Here is a 20,121-nt window from a genome sequence, read left to right as displayed (position 1 = left end):
TAATTCTCTGCCCTCTCCATTTCCTGTTGTTTAATTCTCTGCCCTCTCCATTTCCTGTTGTTTAATTCTCTGCCCTCTCCATTTCCTGTTGTTTAATTCTCTGCCCTCTTCATTTCCTGTTGTTTAATTCTCTGCCCTCTCCATTTCCTGTTGTTTAATTCTCTGCCCTCTCCATTTCCTGTTGTTTGATTCTCTGCCCTCTCCATTTCCTGTTGTTTAATTCTCTGCCCTCTCCATTTCCTGTTGTTTAATTCTCTGCCCTCTCCATTTACCTTCCTATACTTTGAACACTAGTGCCAGGTCGATTTTCTCATTTGTGCAGAATGACATTATCGTGGCCCCAGATCTGTTTGGCGTGGCAATGACCATAGCAGTTGGAAAGACCGCACAAACAGATCTGGGACCAGGCTAGAATGGCATTTAAGGTATATTTGTTTGCTAATTTGCTTTACAATATGTGTGTAAATGCATATCTAAAAAAAATATTAAAATACAAATGAACAACCCTTTTCCTGGTCATTCTCTCCTAATGTTTTAGTAACGGTAGTGACTCAATGTTGAGACACAATGAATGTGTGTTGTAGTGGCTTGGAGAAGGACACTACATGCAGTAATGGAACTGCTGGTCTAGTTTAATGGATCACAGACCATCATGTGAGTCATGAGGGGGGTTCTACTAAGCTAACAGATGGAATTGTTTTAAGATGGTCATACCATGGATCACTTAGAGATAAGAAAGCTCAGGAATTATACATAAAAAAACACATTTATAACACATTTTTAACCCCTTTTGGGGTGCACAAAACTACTTCCATAAACACATTTAAACAGGTACCAGGTTACCTTCAGACGAGAATACCATCGTGTTCGTGAGAGTCTCCCCTTTCTATGGTAGGGTCACATTAGTTTGTAGGCCAAACCTTTCGGATGCTACAGACGTTTTCAGGATACGTTTTTCGGGATGTCTCCTTGTCTGACAAACAGCGCTGTAGCTTTGCCACTTTCCACCAAAAAACTGATACGTTACATGACCAAAAGTATGTGGACACCTGCTCGTCGAACATCTCATTCCAAAATCATGGGCATTAATATGGAGTTGGTCCCCCCCCTATGCTGCTATAACAGCCTCCATCTTCTGGGAAGGCTTTCCACTAGATGTTGGAACGTTGCTGCGAGGACTTGCTTCCATTCAGCCACAAGAGCATTAGTGATATTGGGCGATTAGGCCTGGCTCGCAGTCGGCGTTCCAATTCATCCCAAAGGTGTTCGGTGGGGTTGAGGTCAGGGTTCTGTGCAGGCCAGTCAAGTTCTTCCACACCGATCTCGACAAACCATTTCTGTATGGTTTGTGCACGGGGACATTGTCATGCTGAAACAGGAAAGGGCCATCCCCAAACTGTTGCCACAAAATTGGAAGCACAGAATCGCGTTTACACTGCTCTAGAGTCCAATGGCGGCGAGCTTTACACCACTCCAGCCGACGCTTGGCATTGCGCATGGTGATCTTAGGCTTGTGAGCGGCTGCACGGCCATGGAAACCCATTTCATGAAGCTCCCGACGAACAGTTCTTGTGCTGACGTTGCTTCCAGAGGCAGTTTGGAACTCGGTAGTGAGTGTTGCAACTGAGGACCGATGATTTTTACGCGCTTCAGCACTCAGCGGTCCCGTTCTGTGAGCATGTGTGGCCTACCACTTTGCGGCTGAGCCGTTGTTGCTCCCAGACGTTTCCACTTCACAATAACAGCACTTACAGTTGACCGGGGCAGCTCTAGCAGGGCAGACATCTGACGAACTGACTTGTTGGAAAGGTGGCATCCAATGACGGTGCCACGTTGAAAGTCACTGAGCTCTTCAGTAAGGCCATTCTACTGCCAATGTTTGTCTATGGAGATTGCATGGCGGTGTGCTCAATTTTATACACCCGTCAGCAACGGGTGTGGCTGAAACAGCCGAAACCACTAATATGAAGGGGTGTCCACAATATACTGCTGTATATATAGTGTATCTCTAGATTAAACAGACTGATTGTGATGGGGATTTTTATGTTAATTAGATTGACACAGTTGAATCAATCGACTCTAGGGGGTTAAAACACTGAGACCCATTAAAACACTGTAGAGGAAACCACAGCATCATGGGACCCATTAAAACACTAGAGGAAACCACAGCATCATGGGACCCATTAAAACACTAGAGGAAACCACAGCATCATGGGACCCATTAAAACACTAGAGGAAACCACAGCATCATGGGACCCATTAAAACACTGTAGAGGAAACCACAGCATCATGGGACCCATTAAAACACTAGAGGAAACCACAGCATCATGGGACCCATTAAAACACTAGAGGAAACCACAGCATCATGGGACCCATTAAAACACTAGAGGAAACCACAGCATCATGGGACCCATTAAAACACTGTAGAGGAAACCACAGCATCATGGGACCCATTAAAACACTAGAGGAAACCACAGCATCATGGGACCCATTAAAACACTAGAGGAAACCACAGCATCATGGGACCCATTAAAACACTGTAGAGGAAACCACAGCATCATGGGACCCATTAAAACACTAGAGGAAACCACAGCATCATGGGACCCATTAAAACACTAGAGGAAACCACAGCATCATGGGACCCATTAAAACACTAGAGGAAACCACAGCATCATGGGACCCATTAAAACACTGTAGAGGAAACCACAGCATCATGGGACCCATTAAAACACTAGAGGAAACCACAGCATCATGGGACCCATTAAAACACTAGAGGAAACCACAGCATCATGGGACCCATTAAAACACTAGAGGAAACCACAGCATCATGGGACCCATTAAAACACTAGAGGAAACCACAGCATCATGGGACCCATTAAAACACTAGAGGAAACCACAGCATCATGGGACCCATTAAAACACTGTAGAGGAAACCACAGCATCATGGGACCCATTAAAACACTGTAGAGGAAACCACAGCATCATGGGATCCATTAAAACACTAGAGGAAACCACAGCATCATGGGACCCATTAAAACACTAGAGGAAACCACAGCATCATGGGACCCATTAAAACACTAGAGGAAACCACAGCATCATGGGACCCATTAAAACACTAGAGGAAACCACAGCATCATGGGACCCATTAAAACACTGTAGATGAAACCACAGCATCATGGGACCCATTAAAACACTGTAGAGGAAACCACAGCATCATGGGACCCATTAAAACACTGTAGAGGAAACCACAGCATCATGGGACCCATTAAAACACTAGAGGAAACCACAGCATCATGGGATCCATTAAAACACTAGAGGAAACCACAGCATCATGGGACCCATTAAAACACTAGAGGAAACCACAGCATCATGGGACCCATTAAAACACTAGAGGAAACCACAGCATCATGGGACCCATTAAAACACTAGAGGAAACCACAGCATCATGGGACCCATTAAAACACTAGAGGAAACCACAGCATCATGGGACCCATTAAAACACTAGAGGAAACCACAGCATCATGGGACCCATTAAAACACTAGAGGAAACCACAGCATCATGGGACCCATTAAAACACTAGAGGAAACCACAGCATGATGGCGGTAGTCTTCAGTCTCCTGTCTCTGGCAGATATCAGTTTTAGTAACAATAAGAATCAAGGGGACAGTTGATGGTCTTCAGTTTTATTCAACTGCATTTTTCCATAACATAATATATTCACAATCATTATGTGATTTGTATAGTATCAGAGAAATAAGCCTGTATAAAGTATTTATTTATCCCAGTTTTATTGTTAAAGAACATTACAATTTTGACTTCTTAAAACACATTTGTACATATTTTTTGCAAAGCTACTGGAATAGAATAGAATCACTCTCTCTCTCTCTCTTTCTCCTCTCTCTCTCTCTCTCTGTCTCTGTCTGTCTCTCTCTCTGTCTCTCTCTCTGTCTCTCTCTCTCTCTCTGTCTCTCTCTCTCTCTTCTCTCTCTCTCTCTCTCTCTCTGTCACTCTCTCTGTCACTCTCTCTCTCACTCTCTCTGTCACTCTCTCTGTCACTCTCTCTCTCTCTCTCTCTGTCACTCTCTCTCTCTCACACTCTCTCTCTCCCCACTCTGCATCTCTCTCTCTCTCTCCCCACTCTGCCTCTCTCTCTCTCTCTCTACTCGTCTCCCTGAATTCAACATGGTACATTCATTTACATTATTTTGAGGTTGAAAAAGAAGAACACGCTAACATTTTCACAAGTCATTTAAACGTTTCAAATATACTCTTTCCTTATGGAACCAACAACATACATCTGAAATCGGCACACGACAAAACAGTCTAGATTCAAAAGCTGAACTTCAAAGGCACACATCTCACAAAGATGTTGCTTCTCTTCTCTCCACTGTGAGCATGGCTGCTTGTTAGACAGCATTAGGCTGCTTGTTAGACAGCATTAGGCTGCTTGTTAGACAGCATTAGGCTGCTTGTTAGACAGCATTAGGCTGCTTGTTAGACAGCATTAGGCTGCTTGTTAGACAGCATTACGCTGCTTGTTAGACAGCATTAGGCTGCTTGTTAGACAGCATTACGCTGCTTGTTAGACAGCATTAGGCTGCTTGTTAGACAGCATTAGGCTGCTTGTTAGACAGCATTAGGCTGCTTGTTAGACAGCATTAGGCTGCTTGTTAGACAGCATTAGGCTGCTTGTTAGACAGCATTACGCTGCTTGTTAGACAGCATTAGGCTGCTTGTTAGACAGCATTAGGCTGCTTGCTAGACAGCATTAGGCTGCTTGTTAGACAGCATTAGGCTGCTTGTTAGACAACATTACGCTGCTTGTTAGACAGCATTAGGCTGCTTGTTAGACAGCATTAGGCTGCTTGTTAGACAGCATTAGGCTGCTTGTTAGACAGCATTACGCTGCTTGTTAGACAGCATTACGCTGCTTGTTAGACAGCATTAGGCTGCTTGCTAGACAGCATTAGGCTGCTTGTTAGACAGCATTAGGCTGCTTGTTAGACAGCATTACGCTGCTTGTTAGACAGCATTAGGCTGCTTGTTAGACAGCATTACGCTGCTTGTTAGACAGCATTACGCTGCTTGTTAGACAGCATTAGGCTGCTTGTTAGACAGCATTAGGCTGCTTGTTAGACAGCATTAGGCTGCTTGTTAGACAGCATTACGCTGCTTGTTAGACAGCATTAGGCTGCTTGTTAGACAGCATTAGGCTGCTTGTTAGACAGCATTAGGCTGCTTGTTAGACAGCATTAGGCTGCTTGTTAGACAGCATTAGGCTGCTTGTTAGACAGCATTACGCTGCTTGTTAGACAGCATTACGCTGCTTGTTAGACAGCATTACGCTGCTTGTTAGACAGCATTACGCTGCTTGTTAGACAGCATTACGCTGCTTGTTAGACAGCATTACGCTGCTTGTTAGACAGCATTAGGCTGCTTGTTAGACAACATTACGCTGCTTGTTAGACAGCATTACGCTGCTTGTTAGACAGCATTACGCTGCTTGTTAGACAGCATTACGCTGCTTGTTAGACAGCATTACGCTGCTTGTTAGACAGCATTACGCTGCTTGTTAGACAGCATTACGCTGCTTGTTAGACGGCATTACGCTGCTTGTTAGACGGCATTACGCTGCTTGTTAGACGGCATTACGCTGCTTGTTAGACGGCATTACGCTGCTTGTTAGACGGCATTACGCTGCTTGTTAGACGGCATTAGGCTGCTTGATAGACGGCATTAGGCTGCTTGTTAGACGGCATTAGGCTGCTTGTTAGACGGCATTAGGCTGCTTGTTAGACGGCATTACGCTGCTTGTTAGACGGCATTAGGCTGCTTGTTAGACGGCATTACGCTGCTTGTTAGACGGCATTAGGCTGCTTGTTAGACGGCATTACGCTGCTTGTTAGACAGCATTACGCTGCTTGTTAGACAGCATTAGGCTGCTTGTTAGACAGCATTACGCTGCTTGTTAGACAGCATTACGCTGCTTGTTAGACAGCATTAGGCTGCTTGTTAGACAGCATTAGGCTGCTTGTTAGACAACATTACGCTGCTTGTTAGACAGCATTACGCTGCTTGTTAGACAGCATTACGCTGCTTGTTAGACAGCATTACGCTGCTTGTTAGACAGCATTACGCTGCTTGTTAGACAGCATTAGGCTGCTTGTTAGACAGCATTACGCTGCTTGTTAGACAGCATTAGGCTGCTTGTTAGACAGCATTACGCTGCTTGTTAGACAGCATTACGCTGCTTGTTAGACAGCATTACGCTGCTTGTTAGACAGCATTAGGCTGCTTGTTAGACAGCATTACGCTGCTTGTTAGACAGCATTAGGCTGCTTGTTAGACAGCATTAGGCTGCTTGTTAGACAGCATTAGGCTGCTTGTTAGACAGCATTACGCTGCTTGTTAGACAGCATTACGCTGCTTGTTAGACAGCATTACGCTGCTTGTTAGACAGCATTACGCTGCTTGTTAGACAGCATTACGCTGCTTGTTAGACAGCATTACGCTGCTTGTTAGACAGCATTACGCTGCTTGTTAGACAGCATTACGCTGCTTGTTAGACAGCATTACGCTGCTTGTTAGACAGCATTACGCTGCTTGTTAGACAGCATTAGGCTGCTTGTTAGACAGCATTACACTGCTTGTTAGACAGCATTACGCTGCTTGTTAGACAGCATTAGGCAGCTTGTTAGACAGCATTAGGCTGCTTGTTAGACAGCATTACGCTGCTTGTTAGACAGCATTACGCTGCTTGTTAGACAGCATTACGCTGCTTGTTAGACAGCATTACGCTGCTTGTAAGACAGCATTAGGCTGCTTGTTAGACAGCATTAGGCTGCTTGTTAGACAGCATTACGCTGCTTGTTAGACAGCATTAGGCTGCTTGTTAGACAGCATTACGCTGCTTGTTAGACAGCATTAGGCAGCTTGTTAGACAGCATTAGGCTGCTTGTTAGACAGCATTACGCTGCTTGTTAGACAGCATTACGCTGCTTGTTAGACGGCATTACGCTGCTTGTTAGACGGCATTACGCTGCTTGTTAGACGGCATTACGCTGCTTGTTAGACAGCATTACGCTGCTTGTTAGACAGCATTACGCTGCTTGTTAGACAGCATTACGCTGCTTGTTAGACAGCATTACGCTGCTTGTTAGACAGCATTACGCTGCTTGTTAGACAGCATTACGCTGCTTGTTAGACGGCATTACGCTGCTTGTTAGACGGCATTACGCTGCTTGTTAGACGGCATTACGCTGCTTGTTAGACAGCATTACGGTACTTGTTAGACGGCATTAGGCTGCTTGTTAGACGGTATTAGGCTGCTTGTTAGACGGCATTAGGCTGCTAGTTAGACGGCATTACGCTGCTTGTTAGACGGCATTAGGCTGCTTGTTAGACGGCATTAGGCTGCTTGTTAGACGGCATTACGCTGCTTGTTAGACGGCATTAGGCTGCTTGTTAGACGGCATTACGCTGCTTGTTAGACAGCATTACGCTGCTTGTTAGACAGCATTAGGCTGCTTGTTAGACAGCATTACGCTGCTTGTTAGACAGCATTACGCTGCTTGTTAGACAGCATTACGCTGCTTGTTAGACAGCATTAGGCTGCTTGTTAGACAACATTACGCTGCTTGTTAGACAGCATTACGCTGCTTGTTAGACAGCATTACGCTGCTTGTTAGACAGCATTACGCTGCTTGTTAGACAGCATTACGCTGCTTGTTAGACAGCATTACGCTGCTTGTTAGACAGCATTAGGCTGCTTGTTAGACAGCATTAGGCTGCTTGTTAGACAGCATTACGCTGCTTGTTAGACAGCATTAGGCTGCTTGTTAGACAGCATTACGCTGCTTGTTAGACAGCATTACGCTGCTTGTTAGACAGCATTACGCTGCTTGTTAGACAGCATTAGGCTGCTTGTTAGACAGCATTACGCTGCTTGTTAGACAGCATTAGGCTGCTTGTTAGACAGCATTAGGCTGCTTGTTAGACAGCATTACGCTGCTTGTTAGACAGCATTACGCTGCTTGTTAGACAGCATTACGCTGCTTGTTAGACAGCATTACGCTGCTTGTTAGACAGCATTACGCTGCTTGTTAGACAGCATTACGCTGCTTGTTAGACAGCATTACGCTGCTTGTTAGACAGCATTACGCTGCTTGTTAGACAGCATTACGCTGCTTGTTAGACAGCATTACGCTGCTTGTTAGACAGCATTAGGCTGCTTGTTAGACAGCATTAGGCTGCTTGTTAGACAGCATTACGCTGCTTGTTAGACAGCATTACGCTGCTTGTTAGACAGCATTACGCTGCTTGTTAGACAGCATTAGGCAGCTTGTTAGACAGCATTAGGCTGCTTGTTAGACAGCATTACGCTGCTTGTTAGACAGCATTACGCTGCTTGTTAGACAGCATTACGCTGCTTGTTAGACAGCATTACGCTGCTTGTAAGACAGCATTAGGCTGCTTGTTAGACAGCATTAGGCTGCTTGTTAGACAGCATTACGCTGCTTGTTAGACAGCATTAGGCTGCTTGTTAGACAGCATTACGCTGCTTGTTAGACAGCATTAGGCAGCTTGTTAGACAGCATTAGGCTGCTTGTTAGACAGCATTACGCTGCTTGTTAGACAGCATTAGGCTGCTTGTTAGACAGCATTACGCTGCTTGTTAGACAGCATTACGCTGCTTGTTAGACAGCATTAGGCTGCTTGTTAGACAGCATTACGCTGCTTGTTAGACAGCATTACGCTGCTTGTTAGACAGCATTACGCTGCTTGTTAGACAGCATTAGGCTGCTTGTTAGACGGCATTACGCTGCTTGTTAGACAGCATTACGCTGCTTGTTAGACAGCATTAGGCTGCTTGTTAGACGGCATTACGCTGCTTGTTAGACAGCATTACGCTGCTTGTTAGACAGCATTACGCTGCTTGTTAGACAGCATTACGCTGCTTGTTAGACAGCATTAGGCTGCTTGTTAGACAACATTACGCTGCTTGTTAGACAGCATTACGCTGCTTGTTAGACAGCATTACGCTGCTTGTTAGACAGCATTACGCTGCTTGTTAGACAGCATTACGCTGCTTGTTAGACAGCATTACGCTGCTTGTTAGACAGCATTACGCTGCTTGTTAGACAGCATTACGCTGCTTGTTAGACAACATTACGCTGCTTGTTAGACAGCATTACGCTGCTTGTTAGACAGCATTACGCTGCTTGTTAGACAGCATTACGCTGCTTGTTAGACAGCATTACGCTGCTTGTTAGACAGCATTACGCTGCTTGTTAGACAGCATTACGCTGCTTGTTAGACAGCATTACGCTGCTTGTTAGACAGCATTAGGCTGCTTGTTAGACGGCATTACGCTGCTTGTTAGACGGCATTACGCTGCTTGTTAGACGGCATTACGCTGCTTGTTAGACGGCATTACGCTGCTTGTTAGACGGCATTACGCTGCTTGTTAGACGGCATTAGGCTGCTTGTTAGACGGCATTAGGCTGCTTGTTAGACGGCATTAGGCTGCTTGTTAGACGGCATTACGCTGCTTGTTAGACGGCATTAGGCTGCTTGTTAGACGGCATTAGGCTGCTTGTTAGACGGCATTACGCTGCTTGTTAGACGGCATTAGGCTGCTTGTTAGACGGCATTACGCTGCTTGTTAGACAGCATTACGCTGCTTGTTAGACAGCATTAGGCTGCTTGTTAGACAGCATTACGCTGCTTGTTAGACAGCATTATGCTGCTTGTTAGACAGCATTAGGCTGCTTGTTAGACAGCATTACGCTGCTTGTTAGACAGCATTAGGCTGCTTGTTAGACAGCATTAGGCTGCTTGTTAGACAGCATTAGGCTGCTTGTTAGACAGCATTAGGCTGCTTGTTAGACAGCATTACGCTGCTTGTTAGACAGCATTACGCTGCTTGTTAGACAGCATTACGCTGCTTGTTAGACAGCATTACGCTGCTTGTTAGACAGCATTACGCTGCTTGTTAGACAGCATTACGCTGCTTGTTAGACAGCATTACGCTGCTTGTTAGACAGCATTACGCTGCTTGTTAGACAGCATTACGCTGCTTGTTAGACAGCATTAGGCTGCTTGTTAGACAGCATTAGGCTGCTTGTTAGACAGCATTACGCTGCTTGTTAGACAGCATTACGCTGCTTGTTAGACAGCATTAGGCAGCTTGTTAGACAGCATTAGGCTGCTTGTTAGACAGCATTACGCTGCTTGTTAGACAGCATTACGCTGCTTGTTAGACAGCATTACGCTGCTTGTTAGACAGCATTACGCTGCTTGTAAGACAGCATTAGGCTGCTTGTTAGACAGCATTAGGCTGCTTGTTAGACAGCATTACGCTGCTTGTTAGACAGCATTACGCTGCTTGTTAGACAGCATTACGCTGCTTGTTAGACAGCATTACGCTGCTTGTTAGACAGCATTAGGCTGCTTGTTAGACAGCATTACGCTGCTTGTTAGACAGCATTAGGCAGCTTGTTAGACAGCATTAGGCTGCTTGTTAGACAGCATTACGCTGCTTGTTAGACAGCATTAGGCTGCTTGTTAGACAGCATTACGCTGCTTGTTAGACAGCATTACGCTGCTTGTTAGACAGCATTACGCTGCTTGTTAGACAGCATTACGCTGCTTGTTAGACAGCATTAGGCTGCTTGTTAGACAGCATTAGGCTGCTTGTTAGACAGCATTAGGCTGCTTGTTAGACAGCATTAGGCTGCTTGTTAGACAGCATTAGGCTGCTTGTTAGACAGCATTACGCTGCTTGTTAGACAGCATTAGGCTGCTTGTTAGACAGCATTACGCTGCTTGTTAGACAGCATTACGCTGCTTGTTAGACAGCATTACGCTGCTTGTTAGACAGCATTACGCTGCTTGTTAGACAGCATTACGCTGCTTGTTAGACAGCATTAGGCTGCTTGTTAGACAGCATTAGGCTGCTTGTTAGACAGCATTAGGCTGCTTGTTAGACAGCATTACGCTGCTTGTTAGACAGCATTACGCTGCTTGTTAGACAGCATTAGGCTGCTTGTTAGACAGCATTAGGCTGCTTGTTAGACAGCATTACGCTGCTTGTTAGACAGCATTACGCTGCTTGTTAGACAGCATTACGCTGCTTGTTAGACAGCATTAGGCTGCTTGTTAGACAGCATTACGCTGCTTGTTAGACAGCATTAGGCTGCTTGTTAGACAGCATTAGGCTGCTGACTACTACAGATGGAAGGGTGCTGACTGACTGACTGACTGACTGGGCCATATTTGATTTTCAAATGAAGGGCCTGCTTGGGCATTTTCATAACTTCTGGTCATTTCTTCCAAAGAGAGATGTTTTTTACACAGTTACAGTACTTTGTAGGCAACATAATGAACCAATGTTTCTCCTGTAAATCGTTCTAGAAAGAAAGACATTGCATGTACCTTGAATTGCAGTAATGTATAATCAGTATTGTGCACATTGCAATTTGGTTCTTCATTGTTTTCATACAAGTGGAGTTATTCACAGAACTGAGGCAACTGCCAAAATAGCATTTTATTTCTAGACAGAGAATGTATGGTTAATACTCCCTGAACCCCAGTGGTAATAGTGCTTATGGATTGTTTTATGCTTGGTTAATATTCTGATATGCAGCATGCATGAATCTAGTTTAACTTCAGGATGATAAGCTGTAGTGTTTTCTGAATAGCCCCTGGGCCGACGCTAGCCGAGTCAAGTCATCATGCCTTCTAGCTAGAATTGATGCCCTTCCCGTTTTATTTCTGGCCGATACAATTCAACCTCTATTGGCCAGTCAAGTAGCCTGGAAAGTAGTCACACATTGATATGGCTGTTATCTGATTTGAATGGTTCTGCAGCCTGGGGCCTGGACTTGGCTGCAGCATATGGACCCAGAGGGGATATCCTGTACATCGGACCTATGCATCAATGTTCTTAAAGCTTGAATAGTTCACAGCATTTCTACATATTACTGCCAGTCAACTAACTAACGCTAAAACAGTTCCAGGTAAAAAAAGGAGAGAGAAATACCTAGCAACGGTAGGTAGAGATATGATATTATATCAAGAGAACGTGAGAGGTTGGTTTGGGTCCGTAGTGCTTCTGAGCTGTGCCACGTTGCATAGATCCAGTATGTTGAAGCGTCATGCAGGACAGGAGGGTGCAGGACAGAGAAAAGGGCCGTGTTCCAGAACATAAAAACCGTGATGTATCATGGGTAAATTGTGACTGATTGACCTACAAATAATATTGAGTAGTTATTTGTGATGCAAGGTGATTTGCAGTCTCGACTCGTATTTCAAGTCGGCTGCATTGTTGAACGCGCCCTATGACTGTGCCAAATGGCACCCTGGTCCCTCTATAGTGCACTAGGGAATAGGGTGCCATTTGGGACAGACCCCAGCAGGCCAGACAGGGTCAGAGGTCAGAGGTCAGATGTACTTGTTGGCCAGGTTCTGCACATCGTTCTTACTGAAGGTATCGCTGTCCACAGCAGACAGACGGTCAAACAGCCGAGTCATCTGACCACGTTCACTCTTCTCTAACAGCGTCCCAACTACCTGTTAATACACAGAGACGGGTTAACACAGCGTCCCAACTACCTGTTAATACACAGAGACGGGTTAACGCAGCGTCACAACTACCTGTTAATACACAGAGACGGGTTAACACAGCGTCACAACTACCTGTTAATACACAGAGACGGGTTAACACAGCGTCCCAACTACCTGTTAATACACAGAGACGGGTTAACACAGCGTCCCAACTACCTGTTAATACACAGAGACGGGTTAACACAGCGTCCCAACTACCTGTTAATACACAGAGACGGGTTAACACAGCGTCCCAACTACCTGTTAATACACAGAGACGGGTTAACACAGCGTCCCAACTACCTGTTAATACACAGAGACGGGTTAACACAGCGTCCCAACTACCTGTTAATACACAGAGACGGGTTAACACAGCGTCCCAACTACCTGTTAATACACAGAGACGGGTTAACGCAGCGTCACAACTACCTGTTAATACACAGAGACGGGTTAACACAGCGTCACAACTACCTGTTAATACACAGAGACGGGTTAACACAGCGTCCCAACTACCTGTTAATACACAGAGACGGGTTAACACAGCGTCCCAACTACCTGTTAATACACAGAGACGGGTTAACACAGCGTCCCAACTACCTGTTAATACACAGAGACGGGTTAACACAGCATCCCAACTACCTGTTAATACACAGAGACGGGTTAACACAGCGTCCCAACTACCTGTTAATACACAGAGACGGGTTAACACAGCGTCCCAACTACCTGTTAATACACAGAGACGGGTTAACACAGCGTCCCAACTACCTGTTAATACACAGAGACGGGTTAACACAGCGTCCCAACTACCTGTTAATACACAGAGACGGGTTAACACAGCGTCCCAACTACCTGTTAATACACAGAGACGGGTTAACACAGCGTCCCAACTACCTGTTAATACACAGAGACGGGTTAACACAGCGTCCCAACTACCTGTTAATACACAGAGACGGGTTAACGCAGCGTCCCAACTACCTGTTAATACACAGAGACGGGTTAACGCAGCGTCACAACTACCTGTTAATACACAGAGACGGGTTAACGCAGCGTCACAACTACCTGTTAATACACAGAGACGGGTTAACGCAGCGTCACAACTACCTGTTAATACACAGAGACGGGTTAACACAGCGTCACAACTACCTGTTAATACACAGAGACGGGTTAACACAGCGTCACAACTACCTGTTAATACACAGAGACGGGTTAACACAGCGTCACAACTACCTGTTAATACACAGAGACGGGTTAACACAGCGTCCCAACTACCTGTTAATACACAGAGACGGGTTAACACAGCGTCCCAACTACCTGTTAATACACAGAGACGGGTTAACACAGCGTCCCAACTACCTGTTAATACACAGAGACGGGTTAACACAGCGTCACAACTACCTGTTAATACACAGAGACGGGTTAACACAGCGTCCCAACTACCTGTTAATACACAGAGACGGGTTAACACAGCGTCCCAACTACCTGTTAATACACAGAGACGGGTTAACACAGCGTCCCAACTACCTGTTAATACACAGAGACGGGTTAACACAGCGTCCCAACTACCTGTTAATACACAGAGACGGGTTAACACAGCGTCACAACTACCTGTTAATACACAGAGACGGGTTAACACAGCGTCCCAACTACCTGTTAATACACAGAGACGGGTTAACACAGCGTCACAACTACCTGTTAATACACAGAGACGGGTTAACACAGCTTCACAACTACCTGTTAATACACAGAGACGGGTTAACACAGCGTCACAACTACCTGTTAATACACAGAGACGGGTTAACACAGCGTCACAACTACCTGTTAATACACAGAGACGGGTTAACACAGCGTCCCAACTACCTGTTAATACACAGAGACGGGTTAACACAGCGTCCCAACTACCTGTTAATACACAGAGACGGGTTAACACAGCGTCCCAACTACCTGTTAATACACAGAGACGGGTTAACACAGCGTCCCAACTACCTGTTAATACACAGAGACGGGTTAACACAGCGTCACAACTACCTGTTAATACACAGAGACGGGTTAACACAGCGTCCCAACTACCTGTTAATACACAGAGACGGGTTAACACAGCGTCCCAACTACCTGTTAATACACAGAGACGGGTTAACACAGCGTCACAACTACCTGTTAATACACAGAGACGGGTTAACACAGCGTCACAACTACCTGTTAATACACAGAGACGGGTTAACACAGCGTCCCAACTACCTGTTAATACACAGAGACGGGTTAACACAGCGTCCCAACTACCTGTTAATACACAGAGACGGGTTAACACAGCGTCCCAACTACCTGTTAATACACAGAGACGGGTTAACACAGCGTCCCAACTACCTGTTAATACACAGAGACGGGTTAACACAGCATCACAACTACCTGTTAATACACAGAGACGGGTTAACGCAGCATCACAACTACCTGTTAATACACAGAGACGGGTTAACACAGCGTCCCAACTACCTGTTAATACACAGAGACGGGTTAACACAGCGTCACAACTACCTGTTAATACACAGAGACGGGTTAACACAGCGTCCCAACTACCTGTTAATACACAGAGACGGGTTAACACAGCGTCCCAACTACCTGTTAATACACAGAGACGGGTTAACACAGCGTCCCAACTACCTGTTAATACACAGAGACGGGTTAACACAGCGTCCCAACTACCTGTTAATACACAGAGACGGGTTAACACAGCATCACAACTACCTGTTAATACACAGAGATGGGTTAACGCAGCATCACAACTACCTGTTAATACACAGAGACGGGTTAACACAGCATCCCAACTACCTGTTAATACACAGAGACGGGTTAACACAGCGTCCCAACTACCTGTTAATACACAGAGACGGGTTAACACAGCGTCCCAACTACCTGTTAATACACAGAGACGGGTTAACGAAGCATCACAACTACCTGTTAATACACAGAGACGGGTTAACACAGCGTCCCAACTACCTGTTAATACACAGAGACGGGTTAACACAGCGTCCCAACTACCTGTTAATACACAGAGACGGGTTAACACAGCATCACAACTACCTGTTAATACACAGAGACGGGTTAACACAGCGTCCCAACTACCTGTTAATACACAGAGACGGGTTAACGCAGCATCACAACTACCTGTTAATACACAGAGACGGGTTAACACAGCATCACAACTACCTGTTAATACACAGAGACGGGTTAACGCAGCATCACAACTACCTGTTAATACACAGAGACGGGTTAACACGGCGTCCCAACTACCTGTTAATACACAGAGACGGGTTAACACGGCGTCCCAACTACCTGTTAATACACAGAGACGGGTTAACACAGCGTCCCAACTACCTGTTAATACACAGAGACGGGTTAACACAGCGTCCCAACTACCTGTTAATACACAGAGACGGGTTAACACAGCGTCCCAACTACCTGTTAATACACAGAGACGGGTTAACACAGCGTCCCAACTACCTGTTAATACACAGAGACGGGTTAACACAGCGTCCCAACTACCTGTTAATACACAGAGACGGGTTAACACAGCGTCCCAACTACCTGTTAATACACAGAGACGGGTTAACACAGCGTCCCAACTACCTGTTAATACACAGAGACGGGTTAACACAGCGTCCCAACTACCTGTTAATACACAGAGACGGGTTAACACGGCGTCCCAACTACCTGTTAATACACAGAGACGGGTTAACACGGCGTCCCAACTACCTGTTAATACACAGAGACGGGTTAACACAGCGTCCCAACTACCTGTTAATACACAGAGACTGGTTAACGCAGCATCACAACTACCTGTTAATACACAGAGACCGGTTAACGCAGCATCACAACTACCTGTTAATACACAGAGACGGGTTAACACAGCGTCCCAACTACCTGTTAATACACAGAGACGGGTTAACACAGCGTCCCAACTACCTGTTAATACACAGAGACGGGTTAACACAGCGTCCCAACTACCTGTTAATACACAGAGACGGGTTAACACAGCGTCCCAACTACCTGTTAATACACAGAGACGGGTTAACACAGCGTCCCAACTACCTGTTAATACACAGAGACGGGTTAACACAGCGTCCCAACTACCTGTTAATACACAGAGACGGGTTAACACAGCGTCACAACTACCTGTTAATACACAGAGACGGGTTAACACAGCGTCCCAACTACCTGTTAATACACAGAGACGGGTTAACACAGCGTCCCAACTACCTGTTAATACACAGAGACGGGTTAACACAGCGTCCCAACTACCTGTTAATACACAGAGACGGGTTAACACGGCGTCCCAACTACCTGTTAATACACAGAGACGGGTTAACACGGCGTCACAACTACCTGTTAATACACAGAGACGGGTTAACACAGCGTCACAACTACCTGTTAATACACAGAGACGGGTTAACACAGCGTCACAACTACCTGTTAATACACAGAGACGGGTTAACACAGCGTCCCAACTACCTGTTAATACACAGAGACGGGTTAACACAGCGTCCCAACTACCTGTTAATACACAGAGACGGGTTAACACAGCGTCCCAACTACCTGTTAATACACAGAGACAGGTTAACACAGCGTCACAACTACCTGTTAATACACAGAGACGGGTTAACACAGCGTCACAACTACCTGTTAATACACAGAGACGGGTTAACACAGCGTCACAACTACCTGTTAATACACAGAGACGGGTTAACACAGCGTCCCAACTACCTGTTAATACACAGAGACGGGTTAACACAGCGTCCCAACTACCTGTTAATACACAGAGACGGGTTAACACAGCGTCACAACTACCTGTTAATACACAGAGACGGGTTAACACAGCGTCCCAACTACCTGTTAATACACAGAGACGGGTTAACACAGCATCACAACTACCTGTTAATACACAGAGATGGGTTAACACAGCGTCACAACTACCTGTTAATACACAGAGACTGGTTAACACAGCGTCCCAACTACCTGTTAATACACAGAGACGGGTTAACACAGCGTCCCAACTACCTGTTAATACACAGAGACGGGTTAACACAGCGTCACAACTACCTGTTAATACACAGAGACGGGTTAACACAGCGTCCCAACTACCTGTTAATACACAGAGACTGGTTAACACAGCATCACAATTACCTGTTAATACACAGAGACGGGTTAACTCAGCGTCACAACTACCTGTTAATACACAGAGACGGGTTAACACAGCGTCCCAACTACCTGTTAATACACAGAGACGGGTTAACTCAGCGTCCCAACTACCTGTTAATACACAGAGACGGGTTAACACAGCATCACAACTACCTGTTAATACACAGAGACGGGTTAACACAGCGTCACAACTACCTGTTAATACACAGAGACGGGTTAACGCAGCGTCCCAACTACCTGTTAATACACAGAGACGGGTTAACGCAGCGTCACAACTACCTGTTAATACACAGAGACGGGTTAACACAGCGTCACAACTACCTGTTAATACACAGAGACGGGTTAACACAGCGTCCCAACTACCTGTTAATACACAGAGACTGGTTAACACAGCATCACAATTACCTGTTAATACACAGAGACGGGTTAACTCAGCGTCACAACTACCTGTTAATACACAGAGACGGGTTAACACAGCGTCCCAACTACCTGTTAATACACAGAGACGGGTTAACTCAGCGTCCCAACTACCTGTTAATACACAGAGACGGGTTAACACAGCATCACAACTACCTGTTAATACACAGAGACGGGTTAACACAGCGTCCCAACTACCTGTTAATACACAGAGACGGGTTAACACAGCGTCCCAACTACCTGTTAATACACAGAGACGGGTTAACACAGCGTCCCAACTACCTGTTAATACACAGAGACGGGTTAACACAGCGTCCCAACTACCTGTTAATACACAGAGACGGGTTAACACAGCGTCCCAACTACCTGTTAATACACAGAGACGGGTTAACACAGCGTCCCAACTACCTGATAATACACAGAGACGGGTTAACACAGCGTCCCAACTACCTGTTAATACACAGAGACGGGTTAACACAGCGTCCCAACTACCTGTTAATACACAGAGACGGGTTAACACAGCGTCCCAACTACCTGTTAATACACAGAGACGGGTTAACACAGCGTCCCAACTACCTGTTAATACACAGAGACGGGTTAACACAGCGTCCCAACTACCTGTTAATACACAGAGACGGGTTAACACAGCGTCCCAACTACCTGTTAATACACAGAGACGGGTTAACACAGCGTCCCAACTACCTGTTAATACACAGAGACGGGTTAACACAGCGTCCCAACTACCTGTTAATACACAGAGACGGGTTAACACAGCGTCCCAACTACCTGTACAAACATACAGACACACAGTGGCCTTAACAAATGTACCAAACTGTTCCATTGTACACTCTAATGCTGTTTCCCATGATTAGTATCAATAAACAATGCAACACGAGAGACACACAGGGGTCAAAACAGCAGCGTCAGTCCTACTACCTGCAGCACAGAGACTGTTGTCTAGTTTAGCTAAAAGAATATCCAAAACACTGAACGAATGAAAAATACATTAATTACGGGATTCAAATAAACCACGATGCACCAACATCGCACTGCACTTTACAAGTCAAGGCAATTTTCCAGACGTTCACCAAGATCACATTTGCATAGATTACTTTTAACAGGCAAGTGCAGCGCGATGTTGGTGCATCGTGGTTAGTTTGGCCCTAGATCTCACCGAGAACCTGTCAGCAGTATGTAGGCGGGTGAGGTGCTGGTAGACTAAGTTGGGGTCCTTCTGTAGGAGCTGTGTGTCCAGGGCCTGCATGGCTGGTTACTGAGGTAGACAGGCAGAGTCTCAGGGGGAACACAGCTCAGCAGCTCAGCACAGGCTGGGAGGTTGGACTGGGCCCGCGCTGCGTTCAGGGACTGCTTGAACTCATAGGAGTTAGAGGGCTGGAGGTTGATGGTTCTTGCCTCCTCCTCTCCTCTTCCTCCTCCTCTTCCTCCTCCTCCTCCTCCTCCTCTGCAGTGGTTCTCTGGTGGGGCTGGGGTTGATGGTTCTTGCCTCCTCCTCTCCTCTTCCTCCTCCTCTTCCTCCTCCTCCTCCTCCTCCTCTGCAGTGGTTCTCTGGTGGGGCTGGGGTTGATGGTTCTTGCCTCCTCCTCTCCTCTTCCTCCTCCTCCTCCTCCTCCTCCTCCTCTGCAGTGGTTCTCTGGTGGGGCTGGGGTTGATGGTTCTTCTGTCTCTGTTTCTGCTGCTTTGGTCCTGTCTGGCTCTGCAGCCTGCCAGTCTTCCTCCTCAGTACCCTCAACCTGACGGAGGACAGGTAGACCGCTTGTGACCATCTAGACATCACTTTGTGGCCCCTAATTACATTAGCTATGTCCTTACCATAATTACATTTCTTTCTCATATATATTTTTTTCTGACTACACTTTCATTGTGTTTTCTGCTTGGTCTTTGTTGTA

At 45.8% G+C, this 20,121-nt stretch overlaps 1 pseudogene across 1 annotated transcript in view; it reads right to left on the bottom strand.

The window, feature by feature from the left end:
- Positions 1-12,445: 12,445 nt before the first annotated feature.
- Positions 12,446-20,121, bottom strand: part of LOC311126256 (sperm-associated antigen 1-like) — a 21,498-nt pseudogene continuing 13,822 nt past the window's right edge. Inside the window, exons 4-6 of the transcript in view lie at positions 19,857-19,965; positions 19,389-19,566; positions 12,446-12,574 (exon numbers count right to left, since the gene is read on the bottom strand). The product of the transcript in view is annotated as a sperm-associated antigen 1-like (transcript). The remainder of the gene's footprint in view (positions 12,575-19,388; positions 19,567-19,856; positions 19,966-20,121) is intronic.

This window comes from Coregonus lavaretus, assembly GCF_964263955.1.
Source record: "Coregonus lavaretus genome assembly, contig: HAP1_SCAFFOLD_2773, whole genome shotgun sequence".
Taxonomy (NCBI): Eukaryota; Metazoa; Chordata; class Actinopteri; order Salmoniformes; family Salmonidae; genus Coregonus; species Coregonus lavaretus.
The sequence above is the reverse complement of the archived record's forward strand: the minus strand, read 5'-3'. Positions and strand labels throughout refer to the sequence as shown.